This window comes from Protopterus annectens, chromosome 11.part0 (genome assembly GCF_019279795.1).
Source record: "Protopterus annectens isolate FY-2018-M chromosome 11.part0, PAN1.0, whole genome shotgun sequence".
Classification (NCBI taxonomy): Eukaryota; Metazoa; Chordata; order Ceratodontiformes; family Protopteridae; genus Protopterus; species Protopterus annectens.
Window position 1 is genome coordinate 1201549785 of NC_056745.1, and position 18657 is coordinate 1201568441.

The window sequence follows — 18657 nt, forward strand, 5'->3', positions numbered from 1 at the left end:
ATATATATATATATATATATATATATATATATATATGTATATATATATATATATATATATATATATATATATATAAAATTATATATATGTGTGTGTGTGTATACATGTGGGTATGTATATGTAGTATATTTATGTATATATGTATATGTTTCTATGAAAGTCTATTAGATGATGGACACTGCCTCTATAAAATCACACAATGTTGACTAAACTATACAGAAGCTTACAATTTCAGACCCCTGAAACAGCGTAAAACACCAAATCTTGAAAGGTGGACCCAGGGACAACCTCTAACATGGGTCCCAAAGTGGGGCTAGTCCTGTAGTTCGGTATATTGAGTGTTTGAAATTTTAGGCTTCAGTATAATTTGGTTGACATTACTTGGTACTGTAGAGGCAGTGCTGAGTATCTGATATTCAGCCTATATATATATATATATATATATATATATATATATATATATATGTATGTGCTGGTCCTCCAGACCCTGTATTTTTGACAAAGCCTGACTAAGCTCTTTTTGCAGTGCATATACCAGAGACAGTGCATCATGCACAGTATCATTTTCAGCATTGGTTTCACATCGTTTTGCACTGACCACAGGTGGTCCAGGTCTCAGCTGCAGTGTTACAGCAGTTTTTTTTGAAGCACCATATTATGCTGTATAACAAGGAAAGAGATATATCCAGCTGACTTTAAGTGATCATAGTGTAGGTTTCTAGATGTATCTATAAGCTTGAACCACACCTTCAGTAGATCAAAGATGGTTCACCACCATCCTGCACAACTGGTTATATTCCACATTTTGCAGTCCTCCTGTTATTTCTAGGAAGACTTGAGTATCATGAGCCATTGCTACTATGGTACTCCTACCCCCCCACCCCCACCCACACACACACACCTCTGAGAAGTGATACACTGTATGTTGGAGTCTTTATAGTATATGAAGTTATTCTTTGCATTTCATTAAACATGTGCCTTTGTATTTAATATGGTCATATATGAGTTATCTTCACGAATCAGATGCTTGTGCAAGGCCATCTCAGTGGTGCAGAGGAAGAGCTCCCTTTTATAATAGAACTGGTCTAGGCTAAGGTTCCAGAATGTGATTTTGGGGGGGGGGGCTGTAGGGTGGCTAAAACTGTACTCTTTTTGCCTCTGGTGTAGACAGGAGACTGTTGCAATCCCACATATCCTCCTCTTGGATGCTAGAAGGCATATATTATGCAGTCATTGGGGAGACGTATACAGCCGTCTGCAGTGAGAGAACTGGGATATTTCCCTAACTGACTTCATTGCATGTTGGTCACTAGTGGAAGGGTGAAGATACTGAGATAGGAAGTGAATCAGACTGTCCACACTATAGACAAACTGATAGTTGCAGTGATTGCCTGAGTTCCTGGTTATACTTTGCACACAAGGGCATAGTTTATGACTTTGAAAAGTTTTTGGTAAGCCTTATGATAGAGAGTGCTTCTGTTGTCTTCTGGCAGTAAACTTGGTTTCTCTGTATGCTGCAGCTTACTGCATAGGAAAGCATCTGCATACATACTTGATTCTAGCTGATCTTTGAAATATTCATTGGCCGGTATGCTTAGCTGTTTCTTTTGGCAGTTTTGGTGCGACCTGTTATTACTGCATACATGTTGCACAGCTCATACTTGGTGGTGGGGCCCACTCTCTATTGCTTATTGATTCCATCAGCAAGGACCACAAAATTCTGGAGAGTGCTAAAGCATCTATTTTTGATGCAGTATTGGTGTAATTTTTGCTACATAATGATGATCTTCACTTTGTTCAGTCGCAGTGAATAAGAACACATTCATAACTTATTTCCTGTACTCAGATGATGCCTTGTGGACTTTGTTGCCTTACCCTACAATACTGCTTATGTTCCACAGCAGTTTTCACTCTTAAGGTTTGCGAGTTGGGCATACAGAATATGTACGATTCTTTATACATACACATTTCATTTACATTTATCTTTTGTCTAAACTGTGCATGCACTGTTTCTTATGAATTACAGCTTTACTGCTTAGTATTTATGCTACATGCAGTACCCTTGATTAATACTGTTGCATCCAGTGTTGCATTTTGTGGAAAAAGTTGATACACGTTACTGATTAGTCAGACATGAGCCAACCACAAGAATGAAGAAGTAGTGGTTGGAGGAAAATGTCAGTGTGGCGTTTCTTCAGGAGGAAGTTCTGTGTTGTGTGTTACTGAAATGAGAAATGCAAGACTGTTATTAAGTCATTGAGATAAGTGAGGGATATTTTCCTTGTAAGGTCAGAGACTAATTTATTGCCATGTTCTTCTCTGTTTTGTTTTCTTCTTCCAGTCAGATTGTTTTGTATTGTGCAACTTGATGTCCATATTTCTTTGCTGCTTAAATAGCAGTAGAGTTATATGAAATGTTAGCTGTTTATATTGTCTCTCTAATTGACCCTCTCCTTTTTCTGATCTTGCTCAGTTCCACTTCGGCTATATTTCTTTCACTATGTTAACTTTGTGCAGGAAAAAAAGATTTTGTCATGACCACTGAGCTCATATTTGTACAATCATTCACTCTGTTAAATCACTGTTTATAATTTAATGGATTATCTAGCAGGGTTTTATGGCTCATGGAGGTCTGCAGAGAAAAGCCCCAGATTACATTTCAGAACTGAAGTACATTGTCTTTGCAAGAGGTACAAGAACCACACAGAGAAAAAACATATTGTGAAAAAATGAAAAGTACAAACTGTGAAATTCAATAAATTTCTTTGTATGCCATATCATCCCACCCCCTTCCCAACTGACTATCTGCTGCTTAGGGTACCATTCCTCAAGTCTTCTTGCCTAAGTATGCATGCAGATATTTAAGCTGGGCGATCGGCTTGCATGTCTGCATATAAGTGCTTAGTTGAATTTTTCTACCAGCATTTGAAGCTAGAGTTTAGTTTTGGTACTTTTTGCTGTACCTGGAATTTATTTGGTTCATTACTGCAGATATTAAAGTTGTAGTTGCAAAACGATCGCCCCTGTCATGATTATGAATTCTAGCAGATTGCAGCAAATGATGATCTGCAGATCTTACTTAGTTTTTAATAACAAGGTTGTCCTACTTGATTGAGGCCCATTTTTACTGGAGGCCTAGGGAGAAAAGCTTTACATAAAATAGACAAAACTATAAACAGTCAAATTAAATGTACAGTCTAAACCAAATTAAATATACACTCTAAACCAAAGTACATCAATATGAAAACAATAGTAAGCTGAACAGTATAAGATAAGTTTTATATATATATATATATATATATATATATATATATATATATATATATATATATATATATACATACACACACACACACATATATAAATACACACTGTGTATAGTTGGTAAAACCAACTTGTGCTAGGACATAATGCGTATTAGCATCTTAGGCTGCTTGTTGGAGTATACCATCCATGACTTTCAAAATTTTGGAACTGTTAAGATGGTGTAGCTGATTGAAAGTTAAGGTGAGCTGAAGTGAAAAGTGCCTATCATGGGATGACATGCTGTTTAGTTGTTTAATACTCTGCCTTCATCAGACCAATAATTTAGTACAGTGCTCTCTTTTGCATGTACCTCGTCAGACACCTGTAACAACTGGAGAGACCACAGAGGTTTCTCACCAAGAAATTACAGGGAACACAAAACAAGTCTTACACGGAAAGACTGAAAGCCCTGTCACAGTATTCTGTCTCCTACGGGTTGCTCAGGGGTGACCTGTGCCTGGTTTACAGGGCAGTCTCTGACCCGGCCCTGATGGAAATGCTACACATTCGTAAATCAAACTGCATGAGGGTCACTCGCTCCAAGGATATTAACCTAGTCTCTGACATGAGCAGGTCATGCTGGAGAGAGAGAGATGCATCTCTCAGAGACTGCGACTTCTCTGGAACAAGCTTTCAGTTTACATGAAACGGAGCACCTTCCTGACCCTCTTCAGATGCAACCTAGATCAATGGATGGGTGACCGCAACTTCACTCCTGGGGTGACACCCATGTCCCTCCTGGACAGAGGAAGTCATTATTAACTGCAATAGTCCCTTCACTCAACTAATAACAGACGATTGGGGCAGCTCGGGATAAATATAACTAAACTTGTAAAGGGTCTAGGGCTGTTAGCCTATTAACCTTCTATGAACCTTTGAATGGTGGGGTACTGGGGATTTCTTCAAAGTGTCTGTGCTACCTTATAGTAGACAACTTCTAATTTTCATTTAGATTTCCAGCTGACAAACCAGTTAGGATTATATAAACCCAGATAAATCATTTTGAAAGCAGCAGTTCTGTAAAATTTTATCCTGCCTGTGGCAGAAGAGGATACTTGATGCGATATAGCTAGAGTTTAGTTGTAATTTTTTTATAATTTTATTAATACCCATGCCCAAGGATAATGCTGTTTCGTGTAAGGCCAGGGTATTTAATACAGTGAGTACACTGAATGTTCTCCTCTTTTTGGATGTAATGATTAGAGAGAATGTGTAGATCAGTAATGGATAGAACAGAGTTTATAACAGGATTGGGATTGCTTTTACTGGTATTTATCTGGAGACTAGAGTCAACCAGCCATGATTTAAGATGAGTAAAATTAGAGATCCTTCCATATCACTGTTGCAGTATTTTTTACTAGAGGGATCCCCTGCTAAGGGTAGTCCAACATCTGGCCAGTATATCAAAGTCTTTCAAGTTTTCAAGGATGTCATATGTCAAATGAATGTTCCCCACTCAAGGTGTAGGGCATAAAGGTGACATACTGATGTACCTACCTCAGAACTTCTTTTTCACCAGTCCAAACACCGTCTTCAGTCGTCTGTCTGAATGCTCCTTCATTTGTGTTGGTTACCAAACTGTTTTCAGGTAAGTGTTCCACTGGAGTTTTCTTCTTATCTTGTTTTTCTTTTGGTTGCGAGTTTGTGTCATCCAGAGAGGGAAAATGTCAGTGCGGGAGAAGATTCCCCATAAGAATTGTCACAAGCAGTGTTTTGCTTGGGTGCTTCTCATGACTTTGTGCTCTATTTATCAAGCATTTGTCCCTAAGACCCTTTGTAGTCATCTCTCCTCCTTGTTTATCTACCTTGAAAACCACTGATGTTATGTTGTCCTATCTCACCTTCATTCTTGCTGATTGGGGTCGGTTCTGACTCGGCCGCATACTAAAGCTTGAGAGCTTTCACTGGCTCGAGGCTGCAACCTGTCCCAAGATGCCTGGCGACTGTTACCCAGATCTCGTTTGCCACTTGCAGCTTCGGGATTGCTTTCTTGCTGGCTCAGGCTAAGTGAATATTTCTTTTTAACTTTTTGTGTGGTGTTAAGTAATTAAGTAGCAGCATAATTTCTTTACATTGCTATATCTTGAGTGTTACTTGTTTTCAGTAAAGGTCCTTTCTGCTCTTTGTTTTTTGGCTTTGTGTGGGCCATCATTTTCTCTTGGGTATCTATCTAGCACTGCCTCCCTTTTAGGAATCCATTTAAGTTAGAGGATTCCTTTTTCTCCTCTTAGCCCGTTTTTAGTTAGAGTGCTCCCCTTTTGTTCCTTTCACCATTTAAATTAGAGGCATCTCCACTGGTTAGAGTAGTACATTGTTTAAGTTAGAGACTCTCCTCTAACCTTGTTTCCCTCTGACCACTCTTCAAAAAAAAAAGAAAGAAAGAAAAAAAGAAAACTTGTTGTTTCCCTTTATAGAGTAGTTGTTTTTGTAGTCTTGCTAGTCTGTTGTGGTTCTTTGCACTTGAGTGAAACATTTACTAACTTTGTGATTTTCATTGCTGGTTGTGACCTTTTGCTTATAGTGACAGGATGTCTAAAGAGACTGAACAGTCCGATTTTAAAAAGCGTGATTATTGCACACAAAAAATGTCAATCACTGATAGACGCACTAGTTGTATGTATTGCTTAGGCACCGTCCACCTGCAGGATTCCTGTTCTATTTGCCGTGCAGGAACAGAAAAACAAGCTAATACTTTGGAGTTTGTTAAAGGGGCCTTTTGATTCGGCTGTTCAAGGGACTCAGGTCTCCAAACCTTAAGACAAATCACCCAGAACTACTTCTGCTCCAATTTGCTAGCCATCAAAGAGACCTGAAAAATTGAGTTCTTCGGATCTGAAACCTGTCTGTTCCAAAAAGGAAAAGTCTGCATCAGTTCCACTTGGAGTTTCAGAACCGTCCAGTAGTCAAAAAAGGAGCTGGTCATCGTCCTTGGATCTGATTAATTTGGTGCCGTAGTCTCCTTTATTGCAATCAGTGGCGGGTAGCCACAAGTCCTCCTCCTATTCCTCTCAGTCATCCTGGAGCCTTTCGGATGATGATGTAGAGCGGGTGGTTAGAAGGTTGCTTTGTACACCAGCCCTAGCAAAAAGTCTCACCAGCCCAGCCCAGACGGTTGTGGTGCCGACTCCAGTAGCTGCTTTACCTTCGGTTCCTCCTCCGAGTCAGTCGAGTTCAGAGCCAGAGTGCCTGGAAGTCTTGGTGGTGGAACCCTCGGACCCAAAATCCATTCCCAGAGTTTCGGTGCCCATCTCTGCTCCGACCACATCATTGTTGTCATCCATCGAGAGGTCTGGGGGCCAAGACTCCCTTGTCAGTTCTGGGGGTTTGGGGAAGTAGAACCAGACTCTTGTCGGATCCAACTCTCCCACTCGGGGCTTCGGAGCAGGTAAGTTCGGCACCCACATCAGTCTCAGAGCCATCCTCCTTGGTGCAGGGTTTGATGGCAGAATTGTCCCATTCTGAGGGTCAGCCATCTGCCAAGAAGACCAAAAAGGTCTGGTTGGATTTGGTTGCTAGAGTGCCTCCCCTGGACATCTCTCAAAGTTGAAGGCCTGGAGGATAGCCGGTTGTTCTGTCTGATTCCAATGTAACAACAATTTCAGCGCCTGGCGTAGATCTAGCTTCTTGCATGTCCTCAGAGTTTCTGCAGACATCCGTTGCAGATGTTAAGGGGAAAACTAGGCTGATAATGTCCACGGGACCAAGGGGTGTTCCACAGATTTTTGTTAAGGAGGAAATTCCCACTACATTGATTCAATGTCGATAGTGGTCTGAACCTTCTACAGTTTTTATAGCTTACATCCCTTTGAAAAAGAAAAGAAAAAACATATTTCCCCTGCTGCTAAAAATCCCCATCATTAATGTCAGGATTTTACACAGGGATTGTTTAATGCACTAATGGCCTTGAAGCCTCCCCAGGGAGTTTCTTTTCTTGCCCACCTCTCCCCCCCCTTAGTCATGTACTCTTCTTAAGAGACCTAGGAGCAGGACTTTTCTGATGACGAATTGGACTCTGGGGAGGAATCCTTGTCTTACTCCTCTCAAATTTCTTCTCCTTTGGACTATGGTTCTGAGGGGGGAGTATTCCATTAGTCCAGATTCTCTCTGAGGAACTTTCGTTTGGAGACGCTGTCTCTTGTATGATGACATTTTTTAAATGAGACTGTACTCAGGTTTCTGATGTCTACAAGAGGTATTATGAACTCTTCCAGATTGCATCCCCCTAAGTCCTCTGCTGTACCTCCAGTCCTAGCCGCCCTGTTAAACACCTTTTCAAGCTCCTGATTCCCAGCCACCAGCCTCTAAAAAAACTGACATGTTTTATTAGGTGCCTGATGATTGCAAATTTCTTTACATATGTCCTTCTGCTGGCCCCTCTGTTGTGTCTGTGTCTTCTGAAAATCCTTCCAAACTATTGCCGTCTATTAAATTGCTTCCTTCTGACAAGGACAGTAGAGCCATGGAACAGGTGGGCAAATAGGTGTATACTGCTGCTACTGTTGCCTTTTGGGCTATTAATTACCAGACCCATATGGCCAGGTATGTCTTGGATCTTCTTTCTTAGTTCTGTTAGGTTGTTTCTGACCTTCCTGATTCTAAGGGGAAAGGCTTCAGCCCTCTCATTGTTTGGCTGTTATTCTCAAGAGTCTCACCATTCTATTAAATGTAGTTATGATGCAGATGATGGTTCTTCTAGAGCTGCTGCTTCTGGTTCTGTGTTGAGGCATTATTCTTGGCTTCACCTCCAACCTTTACCTGATGATGTTAAAGCTAAATTGATGGATGCTCCCTTTGATAATACAAATGTCTTTGGTTCTGTAGCTAAAAGCAAAAAGCCACTTATGGTCACATTCACTCCTTCCAGCCTCAGTACAGCAACTGGCTTTTGCATTTATTTGTGTTTGATTTGCCACTTACTTGTCTTTCAGCTTACTTCATGTTGGTTTTGCAGCTGCTGAGCTTTTTTAAGTCCCTGCAAGAAAAGGGCAAGGCCTTGCAGAAATTTAAACATATTTTTGTTTCCCCTCTTCTTAAATTTCAGAGGAAGTGTCCTTCTAAGCCTGCATTTGTATGCAGACGGTCTCTCCCACCTCCCAAGGATAAAAAGGGTTCTAGATAGGCCCCTCCTGCTGTCTACTCAGACTCCTACTACTCAGAAGCCTCCTTTTCCAGACAAACAAGGTTCTGTCTGTCTTCTTTCATCTACCTTAGGTCAGGTTCCTTTGTCTCTTCATGTTTCCCTGTCCCTTCCCAACTGGTTAAGGTTCACTCAGGACTCATGGGTTCTGTCCATCATTTGTTGGGGATACTTCATGGAGTGGAAATTCCTTCCTCCCTTTATAGATATTCCTGAACCTTTTCAAGACCAGCTGCCTTTTTTTCTGGAGGTACTTCAGGGCCTTTTTTCTGAAGGTACCATCCAGGCAGTTTCTGCTCCTCCTAGAGGGAAGGATTTTTTTCCTGAATGTTTTTCATTCCCAGGAAAGAAGGTACCTAGTGGCCCATTCTGGACCTTTCTCAGCTCAGCACCTTTCTGACGATCCCTTTTTTGAATGTTGACCCTTCAGAATCTGTTTCCTCCTCTTCTTCCTCAGGCTTCCCTGGCCTCTCTGGATTTCAAGGATGCTTATTTTCACATCTCTTTTTATCCCCTTTTCAGGAAATGTATGTATTTCTGTGTCTCTTTGCATTTTCACCTGTTTCCTTTGCCCTTTTCTCCTTTGGCCTTTCTACTGCCCCAAGGGTCTTCAAATGACTTGGTCTTATGATTGCCTTTTGCAGGTTGAGGGGGATTCAAATCTCTCCTTACCTGGGTGACCTGCTTATTCAGGCTTCCTCTACAGAAACCCTGATTCAGCACCTCCACTATGCTGTTTGCCTCTTGCAAGGCCTGGGATTTATGATACATTTTCAGAAATCCTTCCTCAAGATCATGTTTCTCTTGGGTGCAGACTCCAGACCATTCCCTGCCCCTACCCAAGGCTTTGATTCTAATTTCCTTTTTTTTCAGTCCCTTCTTCCTTGGGTCTCTGTTATGGCCAGGGAGTTTCTAAGGGCTCTGGGTTGCATGGCTTTCCACCATTCCTGTGCTTCCTCTAGCCATACTTCATATGAGGAAACTACAGTGGTTTCTGAAGTCGGTATACCTTCAACATTATCACCCTTTAGACTTTCTAGTTCCTCTTCTTCCATGCCTCAAACTTGAGCTTCAGTGGTGGATTCATCATCTGTCTCTCAACCCAAGACTTCTTTTCAGCCCCTAGTCCCCTCTCTTCCCTCTCAAGAACTTTTTTGGATGTCTCAGATATGGAGTGGGATGTTTATTTTGGGCCTCTAAAGATTTAGGGTCTTTGACCCATTCGTCAAAGGGTAGACCATATCAGCATCAAGGAGATGAGAGCTCTCCTCCTTGCTCTTCAGGCCTTCCATACTCTCTCTCTCTCTCTCTTCCAGGGTGCCTCAAAATCTTTGCAGGCAATATTACTGTGTTGTGGTACATCAAGAAGTAAGGAGGACAAGGTTCTGCCTTTTGTGCAGACTATCTCTTCTGGTTTGGGATCCGTCTGTCCATTGTCAAGTGACTCTTCTGACTCTTTTTTTCCTTCAGAACTAAACACTGGCAGACTTTCTGAGCAGGTCCAGAACACAGACTCATGAGTTAATGCTTCACAGAGATCTGTTTTTGGAGATGCTCCACCAGGTGGTTACACCTCAGGTAGAAGTTTTGCCTCCCCTCTGAGTGGACAACTTCCTCTTTTTTGCACTAGAGTTCTGGTAGTTGTGCTTCAAGTCCTGCAGATTGTATTTTTGAGTTTTGAGTCACCTAATACAGACTATTAATATCTTTTTACGCTTTGTTCTTCAACTAATTGTATATTAATTGTAACTTAGTTTTACTCTCATATCATCCTTGCCTTTATCTAATTTGTATTTTTTCCTCTGTTCTTATTTTTAGCCAAACCCTCTCTGTCTTACTTTGACTATCTCTCTCCCTCAACTGTAACACTGAACTGGCATTGATCATACCATCATTGTCCATCAAACAACATCCAAGACTGAGGTTTACCATAATAAGGACCACAACAGAAAGGCATATTACTAATATATGTTATTCACTGTCATGTCTAACATACCTCTCCTATTCCTCTTTAATAAATAGGGCAGGGTCTTCTGTAGAGAACATACGCTTCCACTAGAACTAACAAGTTCCATGGTAGTTTTCTTTATACTGGAAGATGTGGACTTCTCTTGACCTCCATCCTTCATATCTATTCTACGCTATGTACCCACTATAAGAGTCCTCCCCCACTTTATTTACTGTACCATACTTTACCTTACTTGTTCTTTACTGCAGTATAAATCTGTCTTACCCTGTAACTTCCAATGCATTAACTTGTAAATATTGACATTTCCTTTACTGAAACATAAAAATAATGAACTGTAGTACTTGGTATCTCTTGAGGCAGGCTTTTCTACTAACTACACCTGCACCTGCACCTGGTTAACCCCCTTCTTTGAAACTCTGTCTGCTAACTCCCTTATAATTATGACAACTCTGTAACATTGCACCTTCTGCTATTATTTGTTACCTTACTCTTTCTTCTAACAGGTTTTCTAGTGAATTACATTTTTACTCTTTCTGCTACATATGACTACTTACCTTGCACATCTCTAAGTCTATAGATAGTTTTTTTCTCCCCTTCCATACTTTGCTATTTCAGTTGGTGCAGCCTGCTGTGTTCGCTCTTGCTTCACTCGGGCTCACACCGCTTCCCTACCCTACCCCAAAATCCCACCCACCTGCACTATCCTTAGTTTTATACCTACACAAAACCTTCCTTTTCCTGTGCATAACTCCTCCTGTTCCTGTCCAAGCAACCTATCATTCTGCTCTCCTTCATCTGTAACGGACACCAACTACTCAAATAATGCTATCTATATCTCTACTCTTGAGACTCCACTTATCTAGTTTATACCTCTCTTCCACAGCACTCCTCAGCCTCTATCTTATTATCTACACACACTATTGCCTCCTATTAGAATCCTTCTTTTTAGCATTTTTTTCTTCTTTATAGATGTTATATCTCCACAGCTGTCATCTTTCTCCTTTCAGCCTTCACTCTGCTCTACTTTCTTAGCATCCCATATTCTACATACCTGTTCAAATTCCAGCATAATTATTTTTAATTATTTTTTTAGTTTCTTTTACAACATAATTATATATACATATACCATATATTCTCCATCATTGTCTTCAAGACTCTTGTTTCTAATGCACATCAAATGTGCTCCTCATATTTCTATCCACACATCTACTTCTACTACTACGATCATACCTAACATGATACCTATTGCACCTATTTCTAAATTCTCCACCCTTACTCATACTGTCTGTCACTTGCAAGCCGTTCACTATCACTATTGCTTCTAGCTTATTTGGCTTAGCCCCCATCTTATTTTCACATATAAAATTCTTAACCCTTCTCCTAACCCATATAAGGTAAATTTTAAATTTAATACCAACATACCTAAACCCTCACTAGTGTACGCATACTGTAAAAAAGCTCATATTATGCAGCAGTGTCCACCCAAACCAAGGTACTGACTGCCTCTCTTCTCCACCCATTCCTTTTGTACTGTAACATCATCTACTAAAATTTGAAAATCATATCCATAAATATTCAAAGTATAGTAAACAAAGTCTTTGAATTTCATTTCTGGACCACTCATTACTCCACAGCCATTTTTTGTTACTCCACAGACATTATTGTTCTTACAGAAACTTGGCTCTATTCTGTTATCTACTTTGACAAATTAAATAAAAAAGATGGCAATGTAGCAGTCATGTTTTATAACCATATATCTGTCTCTCCTCTTAGTTCTCTACTTAATTCCTCTTTGCTGAGATCCTTGCCTCTCACTGTAAATTAAGTGAGCATAAAACACTGTGCATAATTGTCCTTGTGCATTCCCCCAGGAAATAACATTCCTATTCTGGAAGACATCCCCTGCACTGGGTATCTAGTTCCATTTCTCATTAAATAATTCTTGATGATGTCAATATTATCTGGCAAACCGCCACATCACACTACCCTACCAGTAGTATCAAACTATATGATTTCAAACAACTCATAAATTCCCTTACTCACTTCAGCAAAGCTAATAACATTGGGGCTACTCTGGACTGGATCTTGGTCTCAAATCCAAAAGTTTACAACTCTCCAAAAAGCCTCCCAGACTCCCTCAGTGATCACCATCCCACTTATGTTCAGAGACTAGCAACTCACCATATCAAACAGCACCTTTGTAAAGAATGCCGTAATCTCTCAAATTTCAATTCCAAGATCTTTAATAACATCCTTAATAACAATTGATCCATCCTATATTCCCTACCACTAGATAATGCTGTTCTAAAATGTATTACAATATTTCTTGACATTCTCTATAGCCTTGCTCCTATAAGAAAAAAGAGAGTTAAATTCACCCAATCACCCTGGTTATCCCCTTCTAGAAGACAGTTAATCTATAAGAGAGAGAAAGTTTGGAGAAACTGGCAAAAATGCAAATCTCAAGCTAAACTACAGATTTGCAAACAACTCTGAAACATGACAAAAAAAACTGCTGCTAATAAGAAATGTTTTTCAACCCACAAGGTAACCAACAAAAACCCAATCCCTCCAAATTTTGGTCCACTATCAAGAAAATACTACACCCTGGTACTCCTAGTATACCCATAACCCTTGTCCAGGCATCTCACCCTTAGAAACTGCTTCTAAATTTAACTACCTATAGACTCAGTAGCCACCCTCACCAAAAAGTCCCTACAGAATTCTGCCACCCCTGACAACTTCAGTGCTCTAACAGTGTCATTTTCAACTTAAAATCTGTCTTTACTTCCTATATAAAAATGTATTACGCAATCTTAAGCCCTGCTCACCCTCTGTAGACAATCTCCAATATGAATATCTAAAGATTGCTGCCCCCTCTATTATCTACCCATTATCTATCTTGATTAATCGATCCATGCGCGAGTCGCATGTCCCAGCTCTCTGGAAAAAATTTTACATCATTCCTCTTCATGAAGGGTGAAACTCCACTGAAGTAACAAACTTCAGACCAATTACAATATTGTCTTCTCTTTCCAAGATCTTAGAAAAATGTATTCATAAACAACTTTTACAATAATTACTCCAAGAAAATCTATTGACATCTACCCAACATGGCTTTTGCCTGGATCATAGCGCAACAATTGCCCTTGTTGCGTTTTTGGACTATGTCATTAAAGCCAGAGATGATAACAAATCTGATATTATTTTCATTCTTCCTCACTGATTGATGGGTCTCAGATTAGACATCAGATCCAAGTTGGCCTCTTTTTCCAGACTTGTGCTCCAAATCTCAAGCGCCTCCTTCTTCCCATAATACATCACACCTTCTCTAACTTCCCAGGTCTCATTTGTTGCGCTTCACATACAGACATGGTTCCGGAGTCTCAGGACTGCTAGTGGTTGAGAAGTCTTTTTCTAAAAAATTTCTTTAGGTATATAATTATATATTATTGTTGGTGTTTTCTAATTTTCCTCTCTTTACTTTAGATCTCAAGAGGTGTCGGAGATCTTTACTTCTCGTCTCTCTTTTTTTGTGCCATTGGCACTTCTTTCCTTTTTTTAAAAAAAAATCTAGTTTATAGAATTATCCTCTCAAAGTTTATTATTGTTGTTGTTATTTCTTTTCGGGTTTTTCTTCCATTAGGTCTCTCATAGCTATAGCTGATAAACCTACGGGATTGAAGCGATGCAGGTCTTGTGGGCATAAGATCCCAAATTCAGATGCCACAAAAAGTGCATCTATTGCCTAGGATTAGGGCATTTAGACACTGACTGCCTGGTGTGTGCAGCCTTTAACCCTTGGGACATGGCCAGTTTCTCAAACAGATTGATTTTGAAAGGCCTCTTCCCTGCATCTTCTGCCTTAGGGGCTCAAACCTCCTCAAAGCATGCCGGCTGCAAAAGATCCCTTTCTTCCTCTTCAAGGCACTCTTCAGAGTCAAGTCAAAAAAGATCTAGGCCTTGGATCCAACTTCCCTAGATCCAAGTAGGACCAGAAAACAGTCTGATCCTAAATAATCTTTGGATCAGTCAGCTATGGACCCTAGTGCCCGAGCTCCTTTGTTGGATCCTAGTACTTTGGCTACAAGCAGATCAAAGGCTATTTCAGATCCTAGAGCCTTGGATCAGGAACCAGTCCTAGTTTCCAGTTCTCCTACTACACGGACAGTCTCTTATCTGAAACCCTTGGATCCAATTGTAAGGACTCAACTAACAACCTTTCAAGTAGGGCCAGTTTCACCATCCCTTCCAGCAAAAGTCTTGCAAACAGCAACTAAATCCTCGGCATACTCCTCCATGTCCTCCTGAAGTCTCACTGAGGCTGATATGGACAGGATGATGCAGAAGTTCCTAACAGATCCAGATGGGATTTTGCCATCTCTTTTCGATCTAGGATCCATGAGTGCTCCATCTCCTACTTAGCAGACTCCTTTTCCCATCTGTCCTTCAGTTTCAGAAACCCAAGATCCTGATTTCCGGAGAGAGTCAAGGTCAGATCCAAAAAAAGCTCCCTTTCTCGACTCCATCTGTGTCCCTGACCAGCCCTGCTCCCTTCAATATGGATCAGAGTGGATCCTGAATCCTAGATGTCGATGCCAACTCTGGGGAGTTGCTTTCGGCTCCAAATTTGTTGTATCCGTCTCTTGTCTCCCCCTGATTGTTTCAGCCATCAAATGCTCAGGTCTGGTTCTGTTGGGGGCCCTTGGATACATGGCTGGCTCTGTTCTCTCCTTCGGTAATTTTGGCTCCGAAGGAGAGGGGAGAGATTCATCGGGTTCTTTAGCCTTCCAGTTGAAGGAAAAGGCTTTCTCCGGGATTAAAGAAGTGTTTCCTCACACCCCAGGGTCTGTCCCACCCTTCATTGGATCCGAGTACTGAGGCCATCACTCTTGCCATAGGTCAGCCTGCCCTGAGGAGCCTCCAGACTATTTCCCCCCAGGGAGTCCCCCCTCCTTCCTCCGGTACCTCTCCGGAACACACCACAGAAGAGGTCCCTTGGAAGAAGGAGTGAAAAAGGAGGCACATAGATTGCCTATGGAATCTCTAACAGAGGACATCAACTTAAGTAATGGAGAAATATCCCCCGATCACCACCTGACAATGTCTCCTTTGGAGACATCCTGGAACTCCTTAGGTAGAAAGGTGGCCAGTCCTCCCATCCTCCTCCTTCTGAGGAATTGGTGTTCCTGGAGGTTTTCTGGGTGGAACCCATGTACATCTTGGGTGTCTTTGGTGGATGCTCTGATAGCTTTAGTATCCCACCAGGCTTAGAAGGAACCAGACAGTGTTAAGCCTGGCCCCAAGCACCCTGATATGATTCTTAGCCCAACTTCTGATCATCCACATTGGAGCAAAGGTATTCCAGTTGATGCTATTGTTGCAGCCATGAAGGAGGAGCTGGCTGAACAAAGCTCCACTGTCCATCTGCTGAACAAAGATTCTCGGGCAATGGACAGACATGGAAAGTGCATTTACACCTCAGCTACTTGATCTCTGAGGTCGTTAAACTATTTGGCACACTTCACCCATTTGTAGAGATCTGGTCAAGGAGCTAACTGATTCTCTTGCAGAGAGTATGTTGGAGAAGGACTTAAAGAAGGTTTCTCCCCAACTGGCTACTCTTTCCTCCCTTGCAAATTCCTCAGTGAGGTTGATTTTTGCACGCAGCGAAAGGCACCATGCAAGCAGCCAGCACAAGAATAGCCATTAGACGACAGGCCCGGATGCGACTTTGTGACCCCCCTGAGCCCTTCAAGGCATCATTCACTATTGCCCCCTTTGACAGTTCCTCTTTGTTAGGACCATCGTTGAAAGACACATTAGCCCACAGTGAGCAAGAAGGAAAGACCTTGTCTGCTGTGGGGATCAAGTTTCCTACCCCTCAGAGGACGTTCTCAAGTAATCAAGGAGAGAAAAAACTTGGTTCAGGAAATCTCAAGGATCTTTCCAGGACCCACGTAGGGACAACTCCTCCAGAGACAGAGGAGGCGGGTTTTAACTGCAGACATCATCCTAGAGGCAGAGGAGGTTCACAAAATCAGGGTTTCAAGGAGCCCTTTCCTGACCGACCCTACCAGTGGTGCCCGACTGTACTACTCTAACATAACAAACATAACGAACAATACCCGGATGCTAAACATTATATCCAGAGGCAGTTGCATTCCCTTTTCCATTCAGCCTCCAGGTCCCAGTTGGAAACTCCCTGACATGTCACCCAGTCAGAGACTGTACGCTATTCGTGAAGTCTACAAACTTCTACTAAAAAGAATCCTCCAGGAGGTCCTGACCAAACAGAGGATCCAGAACTTATTCTCGCTTCTTTTTAATGCCAAAGAAAACAGGGGATCTGAGACCTATACTAGACTTCAGCAATCTGAATCAGTTTGTCAAGAAGTCCGTTCCAAATGGTTACAATTCAGTCCATTCTGCCATTTCTGCACAAGAAAGATCGGATGTGCTCAGTTGATCTTCAGGATGCATATTATCACATCAGAATAGACAGACACTCCAGAAGGCACCTGCGCTTTCAGCTGGGAGTTGACCACCATCAATTCAGAGCACTGCCCTTTGGACTCACCACAGCCCCCTTGGTGTTTACCAAATGTTTGGCAGTGGTTGCGGCTCACGTAAGACCAAAAGGATTCCAATTGTTTCAATGTCTAGACAATTGGCTTCTCACTGCACCAACAAGGCATCAATTTCTTCAGTCCAGAAACTGTCTAGTAATGTTCTTCAAACATCTGGGCATCACAATAAATCTGGCAAAATCAGACTTGTAACCTCTGCAGAACCTAGAATTCATAGGGACACAATTGAAAACAATTACACAAGTGGCTTTCTTACTGAGGCATCATGTAATGTCTCTAAGACAGCAAGTTCAGGACTTATTAGATATGCCTTCTCCACCAGCAAAATTGATACTATGGGCTCTGAGTTCAGTGGCGGCTGCAGTCATTGTACTCCCATTAATGAGGTTCTTTGTGAGGGCACTTCAGTAGACAATAGCAGTTCAATGGTCTATTCTCTACCAAACACTTTCAGTTCCCATAAAACTGTCTCAATTTGCAGGAATCATCTACAGTGATGGATGCAGTCAAACAACCTGTTTCTCTGCAGCCATAGTGACCATGGATGCTTCTCGATGTTGTGGGGGCCATTAGAAAGATGGTCCAAGGCATGTGGTCATCCATCAACACCCCTCTACATTTCAGTGTTGTAGAATTTTAAAGTTGCAGGCCTTTCAGGACATTCTCCCTCTTGGGACAATTGCAGTTCATACAGACAACATGTTAATAGTCTGGTACATCAACAAACAAGGAGGAACCTGTTTGAGCCCATTGTGCAGGGCGGCCATGAGAGTTTTGGAATGGGCGATATCTTCAGACCGCTTTCGAGCTGTAATGCATATTCCAGAGAAAACCAACATCTTAGCAGAAAAACTCACAGATCTATTCTGACTCTTCACGAGTGGTCCCTCAATCACTCAGTAGCAAACAGGATTTTCGGTCATTGGAGCCAACCTTGTTGCATCCTCTTTACCTCTTTACCTGTCCCCAGAACTTCAAATGCAGCAAGTGTTTTGGTCTGGTTCCCCCAAAGGGCGTGACACTGAGGAAACCTCTTGTCCACAATTGGCCCCTGGGTCTTCTTTATGTTCGCCCTCCTCTTCCCGTGATCCTGAAATTTCTACTGAAAGTCAGCAGGTTGAAGAGCACAGTAATAGTTTCACTTTTTTTTTGGTCTCATATGAAGTATCCACCTGTCATTATTTATTTATTTTACATTTGTTGACCGGGAAAGTCCGACTGGACACGTGTCCATTTTCAGCGGAGGCCCGGGGAGAAAAGCTCCAGTTACATAAGAGGTTATTGTTCTTCTTTCGGCTTTTTCCCAGTTATGGGTCGCCACAGCAGAACTCTGGTCCGCTAATGATCGGCAGTAGATTTTTACGGTGCTGGGGTGCCAGCTCGATGCCCAACCTTCAAAGAGGGCATGCCCATTCATGCATGTCTTTCAAACGCCACTCGACCATGGGGAGGACATGCAGACTCCACATAGAAGGTGCTCCAGCCGAGAATCGAACGGAGAACCTCTTGCTGTAAGGCAACAATGCTACTGCTGCACCACCGCGGCCTCCAGTTTACATAAGAGGTACATTAATATATATGAACAACTTAATAAAGATGGTGGAATACACACACACACAAAAAAAAAAAAGGTTTACAATCATAGGTAAATATGG

The 18657-nt window shown here is 41.7% G+C and overlaps 1 protein-coding gene across 1 annotated transcript in view; it reads left to right on the forward strand.

Annotated features, from left to right (window-relative positions):
- The window catches only part of PTPN12 (protein tyrosine phosphatase non-receptor type 12), a 3019581-nt gene that overhangs the window by 931476 nt on the left and 2069448 nt on the right, over nt 1-18657 (forward strand). The window lies entirely within an intron of this gene.